Source organism: Oryctolagus cuniculus, chromosome X (assembly GCF_051225735.1).
Source record: "Oryctolagus cuniculus isolate XC-2025 breed Fujian yellow rabbit chromosome X, ASM5122573v1, whole genome shotgun sequence".
In the NCBI taxonomy this organism is placed as follows: Eukaryota; Metazoa; Chordata; class Mammalia; order Lagomorpha; family Leporidae; genus Oryctolagus; species Oryctolagus cuniculus.
Window position 1 is genome coordinate 33,147,071 of NC_142888.1, and position 7,993 is coordinate 33,155,063.

The window sequence follows — 7,993 nt, forward strand, 5'->3', positions numbered from 1 at the left end:
ACTGAGCTGTGATCCAATTCATTTTTTTTTATCAGCTCCATTAAATGTATCACACAAACTGGGAAGGCAAGCTGCAGGCTTTTAATGTAAAATGCCCTTTATATTTTTGAATGATGTCCGAGTTGAACACTAGTATAATATTTAACCTGATGCTGACTTGGCTTAAACTGTGGCAACCGCAGACATCCTCAATATATGAGTTAATTGCTCAAATACTTGTCACTTACTGCACAGACTTATTTGTGATCCTAAGTGGTTAGTTTGCTTTTGCTTTTAATGAGACTGGTACCAGGTGTACCCTCACAGAAAATGTTCAATGCCATTTTTGAGAACTATCCTGACTGGTCATGGTAACCAGAAAATCTGCAGGGGGAGAGAGGGTCCTCTTTGAAACAAAATGCTCTTCAATGATTAACCAAGCTACTTTGATTTCAAAAGCAGCTGTGCTTCTGATGAATCCTGGAACAAACGTGTGTAAGTTTCTGTGCCAGACATTTGACTCTGTTATCAAGTGCTGTAAAGTGGGAGGGATGGTTAGAAACAACCATATATTGGGGTTTCTCTTTAACCCTTTCAGGACTGAACTTTTTCTCCTTTCGTTATTTTTTTTTCCTACATTGTGATAAACGTTTGCCAGCATTCAGGACTGGTGGTGCAGATGGCAGCTTTCTATGTTCGTTTCTAGCTGATTTCTTGTACCTTGCAGCGTGCTCTATGCATTCAGTCCTTAAGCGGTTTATTTCACAAACTGTGCACCTGTAAATTTTGTTAGAAATGAGATAGAACATCGAGCGAGTTTATCCCATAATTTTGTAGGAATAAAAAGGAATCTGCTCAGTTCCATATTTCATCGATGAAAACATGCAGTTTCCAGGAATAAATGAAAAGAAAAATGCAATGCAAACCATTGTAAACATCATGTGTTGGATGTGCCTGGTGCATGTATTACCATTTTTGATTCCAGAATATTTCATAAAGATATGGTTAATACTGTATTACCAAAAACAAAACAAACAAACAAAAAAAGCAGGACATGGCGGAGGCTCAATGCAAGGCCAAGTGTGAGCTAACCAGATCTTCAAAGCAGGTGCGTCTTTCAAGGAAGAAGGGTCCCCAGACCTTGCAGATGAGCCTCCTTACCCCTCCTATCAGTGGCCCCGTGAGAGATCAAGGCATTTGGGCATAACGAGGTCAGGAAAATTGGTTAATAGAGGAGTGCACCCAACAGACAGACATTTAACCAGAGTCATTAGAGATTGCACCAGTCACCAGAAATTTACACACTGGGGGGGGGGGGGTACTACACAGCAGGGGGTAGGGAGATTAGACAGGAGAGGCTTCACCAGAAGTGGCAAACCTATTTCATTCAGCCTTGTTGAATTTGCATTTGGCCGCCTAGGACATTGAGGTGTTCAGGGCCAGAAACTGTTCTTAGAATGGTAGGTAGATGGGACATACTTCATTCAGCCAACAGCAGCAACAGAAGCATCTATAACAGCAGAAGCCAACAACACAAGTGTTGGCCTCCTTATATACTGGGTTTATACCACAGTGGCCGTCAGCCAAGGACTTACATAGCAGAAAAAGTGTCAGCCTAACTGGGCCTGCTGAGCAGCAGGAGATGTCTATCGGTCTAATTGGGCCCCTGAGCAGCAGGAAATGTATCAGCAACTGGGACCTGCCTGGTTGCCTTAGAGGCACAGATAAGAGAACATGGCAGCATGAGACTTGCATCACACTTAGCAGTTATTATTCAACCTGTTTACCTAGATTTTCTTGACATTCCACTCCTTAAATAGGTTGATTTGGAGGGGCCCATAGGGCAGTTTTTTGGACCCATATACCGTAACAACAGTATAGGGAACAACAGTAAACCATCAGTGTATAAGATACCAAAATGAAGATAATTAGAATCTGTCACCAGGTAGAGGACAGGTTGTTTTACCACTTTCTTAGAAGGTTGTGGGATAAAGCCTGCACAGCTTACACTTTAGTGTCTATCTCAATGAGGACCCGCATGACATTATCTTGACTATCAGGTAGGAATGTATAGCATTTTATGAGAAGGGTAGTTCAAAGGCCCCCCTGGGCTGTGGTTAGTAGGTCCAAGGCAACACAGTTGCATCATCAACACCTTTTGTATCATCAAAGCTAACACCTGTCCCGTCTGGTTTAGGGCCTTGGCAGTGTGTTCTGCAAGAGCAGTTACTTCTAACTCTAGCTCAATAGCACCCTCTCTGGGAAACAGTGCCTGTCATTGGGTAAAAACACTAAGGCGTTTGTTTTTTATGGTGTCATTTATGGTATTCTGCGAGTCAACTGTGTGGCATCTCAGAGATTTTAGAATCCCGCCAGAGATATAAGGTTGCCCCCCAAGGACTTCTGTCAGTCCCGGTTAGCTGGGGGTATGGCCAGCTGGACTGTCCACAAACCCAGAGGTGTCTGGTAGAGAGCACATCTACAGGTTTAGTGTCACTATGTTTTTGTCCATGCCACCAATAATTGGGCTTTGTAACTCTAGTAATATTTTTGCACATTTTCTGTGGGATCTGTCCTGCAGCATTTTTAGGGGGCCATTGCTGTTTCATACATATGTAGGCCCTTTGCCTAAGCTCTGTTTCCTGAGCAACCATCTCTAACAATTTTATGTGGCATATTTAATGAAGGGGTGGTGGTTGTCTTGATCCCCTCATGGCAGGTTTTTGATCGCTTACCTGATTGTATCCCATCCTGGGCTCAAGGGGTTCTGGGAAGCCAGCCAGGTTTAGCTTTTTTTAGTTGTTGAGTGGCACAGGTATATTTCCCTATTGTTTTTATAGGAAATTCAGTACATACCCAACAGTGTGATACATTATGGGTCCATGAGAGCACACTGTCGGCTTGAATCAGGCTGGCAGGAAAGACAAAAGTAACACAGAAACCATCATAGGCAAATCACACCCTTTGGGCAATATACAAGCAACTGCTTTATCTCTTGATATGACAGTAGCAGGGAGAGGAGGACATCCTGGTTGGTGATACCAGACCACGTACCCTATTATATTTGTTTTGTGTTTAGTGGATAACATTACAGGAACAGGCCATATGGCCAACATATATGTTTTTGTTCATGGGGTACCTTTACCATGTTTGGCCATGTGAATACAAGGAAAGGTGTTACCTGTAACAGATATTACATCTCTGTGTTTCATGGAGTAAGGCCATCCAGGGATTGATGTTAGTCATGAGAAGCCAAGGTCATGACCATTTATCTTTTTACTTTTCATTAAAGGGAAGGAGCTGGCAGTAATATAAGACCATCAGGGCCACTCACTGGCTGCAGAAGTTCATCCTCTGTATTAACTTGAATATGAACACATTGTGGTTGCCTACGAAGTAACACATTTAATGGAGACATCTCCTTCTTTTTTGGTTGTTTATTTAATAAATGGATGGCTTGGTTTAACCAGTGGGTCAGTTTTAAACTTTAATTTTTTTAAGCAGGCCATGATAACATTCTATCACGAAAGCAGCTCATGGCTTATAGGAGACATGCAATGGTCAAGATATATCTATTATCTTTAGCCCAGACTTGGAAGAGTATGGCCAGTGAAATGCAAACCCTAGTCACTGGCTACACTGACCAGATACTGTACTTAAATGTTTTAGTGCCTGTACAACACACAAGCCAGGTAAGCAAAAAGAAGTCCTGTTGTTGTGTCTACAGTGGTTAACACATACTTAAGTCCAGATTTGAGGGTAGGGGTCTTATAAAATCTACTTGTCAGTGCTTCAGGGGATCTTTTCTATGCAGCACGTGACCAGATGTAGGATGCAGCCTAAACCATCCTGGGTATACTCACATGCATCCAAGGCATCTTTTGACTGTTCGGATTGCTTTGCTGGGAGTGATATCTACATCCCAAGGTTGGGCCATAAGTAACATAGTCTGCGGGACGTGTCCCAATTTTTGATGTAACCATATGGCTCTAATGTTACCAGGAATCTAGAAGCTATGGATCTGGACTACTGTATTCGTTTTATCACTTTCAGAGGCCAATAGTGGATGGTGCCCACTCAAATTATATACTGTGACCTCTTTTGTGGGACCTATGTGCTATAGATCTCTCTATATTGCATGTACCCATACTGGTCAATGACCTATGCCTGTTTTGTTGCTCCCACTGAGGTAGCCATAAAGTTAATGGTTTGGAACACTATTCAGCTGTCTGACTTAATATGTAAAGGCCCTGGTTTATTTGTAATAACCATCCATATGGACCGCAGTTTAGTCCACTGGCTACTTTGTCCAGTACCTGTCTTCAACACCCAAATGGTGTTAGTGTCTCTTTACTGCCACCATGCTCCAAGTAGTCAGATTGTCCCGGCAGGACAAGTTGTAGATGGCAAGGGTGGCATATCCTCACAGTAAGGTTCGTGGTCTCCAGGACAGCAGGAGGGTGTTTATCAGGCAAGGTAGCATAGGTTACAGGCCTGATTAGGGCCTATACTTTTTGGGAAAGGAAGCTGTTAGGTTTGGAATAGCTCGGGGTTCTGGCCTTTTGTACCCCCAGAAAAGAGAGATGGAAAGAGACAGAGCCAAACTCAACAGAGACAGGTTGCTTTATTGAAGCAAAGAGGTGGCGACAGTCTCTGAAGAGATTGCACCCAGGGCACACGCAGGGCTGGGCTTTTATCTGGCTGAAGAGGGAATCACCCTGATGGGAGGTAGGGGGCTTGCAGCTGGCGGGCAGTAGGGAGTAGGGGGCTTTTAGAAGTAGCTGGAAACTTTCTTCTTATCTGTTTCGCAAGCTGCCCTGTTCGGCTTATCTGTTTTGTCAGATGCTTTCCAGGGAATCTGGGGGAGGTTGAGCTTGTTCCTGAAGCAAGGGGGAGGGAGGGAAGGGTAACATCTTGTGAGCTTTATTGCCCTTTGGAGACTAGTATTAATAGCCACCCTCTCTTTTAAGTACACCCCCCATTTGGCCAAAGTGGGCTTCTGAGCTACTCCCGTCTTAGGCATCTTTGGCGTAGCCACCCAGGATTGTAACTGTAGGCAGGAAGTTAGAAATTAGCTTGTACGTGTGAGAGGGGCCTGAGAAAATTAAAGTATCTGCAGAAGCTCAGGTTGGAAGCAGCCCAGTATTTTACACTACAAAGTCTCACCCATACCCCAATATCTCTAAAGGTGGTCTCAGCCTCCCCCACCCCCAAGGAAAGCTCCCCAGGAGAATCCTTTCTCCCCAGCACCAGATGGGTTACATGGCCTGATAACACTGAGCAATAAAACAAGGGAGGTACCCTGGGGGAAGCTCCTCCGCCTGGGGCCAGTTAGGCTCCCCGTCTGACAGCACCGGTCTGACAGCACTGAGTAGTGAAAGCTTTGGAAGGAATTTCACCTAATTCACACTCAGCAAACCCTTTGTCCTGGAGGAGGAGGAGGTGGAGGAGGGGAAGGAGAAATTGTGGGAAGAACTGAATCTCTTTTCCCTTATAAGCCCCATTCTAAATACAGACTGCATACTCAGCTCTCTCCTGAGCTGCCCGCCTGTTCGGCCAGGTGTATCCTCTCCATTAAACCACGTAACCTTGTTTTCCCCAGTCTGAATGACAGGGTGCTTTCTCTCCGATTCTGTCCTGTCCGTTCTGACAGATGTCCTACCCCATTAAACCTTGTTACCTTGCTTATCACTGTTCTCTGTCACACATCTGAATGCTTTCTTGCGTGAAGACCTATTCCACTCACCACCACTAACATAACCAGCCAGCTATAGGGTACATAGTCCTTATTTGGATATTCTGGGGACACTTATGGGCTCACAAGCCTGCAAAGCTACATACATGGCTGTTATCTTTTTTTAATGTGTATGGAGGGGGGGAGGTTATGCCATTTGGCCTCCCTTTTATAAATGGAACCAGAACCTGACAGCAATTTGTCTTTTCCCTGCCTGTCCTCACAACCCCCTTCTAAAACCAGTGGTGATAACAGTAACATCTAACTGGAAAGGTTTTGTGGGGTCTATCACTTGTAGTACCTGACTTGTGTCACCATGCGGTTGGAAGCTGCAGAAGCCTACTCAAACTCGGGCATCTAATGTTGCCTCCTATTGGCACAATTGATAGCATGGGCAGAGCATCTGTGTTAAATGAGGAATAAATACTCACCAGTATCCCAGTAATTCCCACAAAAGTCTGTAACAGCATGGAAAAGCCTGGATTTCATCAATCACAGCTGTAGGTATGACTTTAGTCTTACCCAAGCAAACAACTCTTAAGAATTCAACACACAAGCCAGGTCCGTGAGCACCTCGTTGACACTGAATGTCCATCTCTATGAATCCAGAGCATTTTTTTAAAGATTTATTTATTTATTTGAAAGCCAGAGTTACACCGAGAGAGAGGAAAGGCAGAGAGAGAGAGAGAGAGAGAGAGAGAGAAAGGTCTTCCATCTGCTGGTTCACTCCCCACTTGGCCGCAACTGCTGGAGCTGCGCCGATCCGAAGCCAGGAGACAGGAGCTTCTTCCAGGTCTCCCACATGGGTGCAGGGGCCCAAGGACTTGGGCCATCTTCTACTGCTTTCCCAGGCCATAGCAGAGAGCTGGATGGAAAGCGGAGCAGCCGGGTCTCGAACTGGCGCCCATATGAGATACCGGCGCTTCGGGCCAGGAAGTTAACCCAGTGCACCGTAGCACCAGCCCCCAGAGCATGTTTTAAACCATCAGCTACAGTTTCTCAATGTGCAAGAGAATCAGAGGTTAACATTTTATCATCAATACAATGGAACAGAACAACAGTAGGAGGCTTCTTTCAGGAGGCCAGATCCTCAGCTAGCAGCCTAGGACAAACAGTATGGCTTTGTAGATAACCTCAGGGAAGAACAACAAAGGTCCATCATCTCAGCTTCCCAGGTAAATGCAAACTGCTCTTGGCTCTCAGGATCTATGTCAGTGGAGAGAAATGCATTAGCCAAGTTCACCACATAGTGCTACTGTCCCAAAGTCAGAGTCAAATGGTCCAAGATGTCCGTAACCCATGGAACAGCAGCATGTAGCATTGCTGTCACCTTGCTTGACTCTTCGATAATCCAGTCAGTTGCCAGGTACCATCTGGCTTCTGTGCCAGCCATACCAGTGAGTTATTTGGGCTGTCTATAGGGCGAATAACATCAACCTTTTCCAACTGGATAACAGTCTGTTCAAGCTGTTCATGTACCCCAGGGAATCGGTACTATGACACCCGCGCTATTTGCTGGGGCACTGGCACAGTCGCTGCTACGTGCTGTGGGTGTCCTCTGACAAGGGATTTTACTGCCCGCACCTGCAGCCAAAATTTACCTTGTCTGAAAGCTCAGGCTCCTGCAGTAGCCCCCGGCAGGTGACCTGGCTCAGGGCCTCAATTACCCTCATCAGCACTAAGTAGCAGTCATTTTGATCTTGATCTTGATCTTGATCTCCTGGGCTTCTTTCCCCAGGTGTTGGAGCTTGTTGCGTTATCAGGGCCCTCTGAGTCGGTCTTTTCTTGTTGTTTCCACAAGCTCTTGCAGCCGCCTCTATTTTTCTCACCCCCTTCCCCAGAAAAAGCGGAGGTGGAGCACGTGGCTTGAGGCAGAGCTCACAAAGTGGCTGTCCTTTTCCCACGCTGTTGTTGAGGTGTACTGCAAGCTCTGTTTTCCTCAGGTTTCTGTCTGCAAATCAGTCTCACTTCTTGTGGCCTTCTCTGCTATTTGGGTATCTCCCTGCTCAGACAGCTCTTGAAATCTATGCAATGTCTTTTGTCATGGTAGTGGGAGAGTTATCTACTCCAGGCCACTCCTGGGGGCAGGGCTCCCCAGCCCACAAGGCCATAACCACCAAGCACCACCTACTATAGTTATCCAACCCTATATTTTATACTCACCTGAAAAGAATCCTGTTTACAGCACCAAAGTGTACACCCATACACTGGTCTCTAGCTGTTTTTCCACATGGCACAATTTTCTACCCAGGTGTCACTGCCAAGTGTGGCTTCATACTG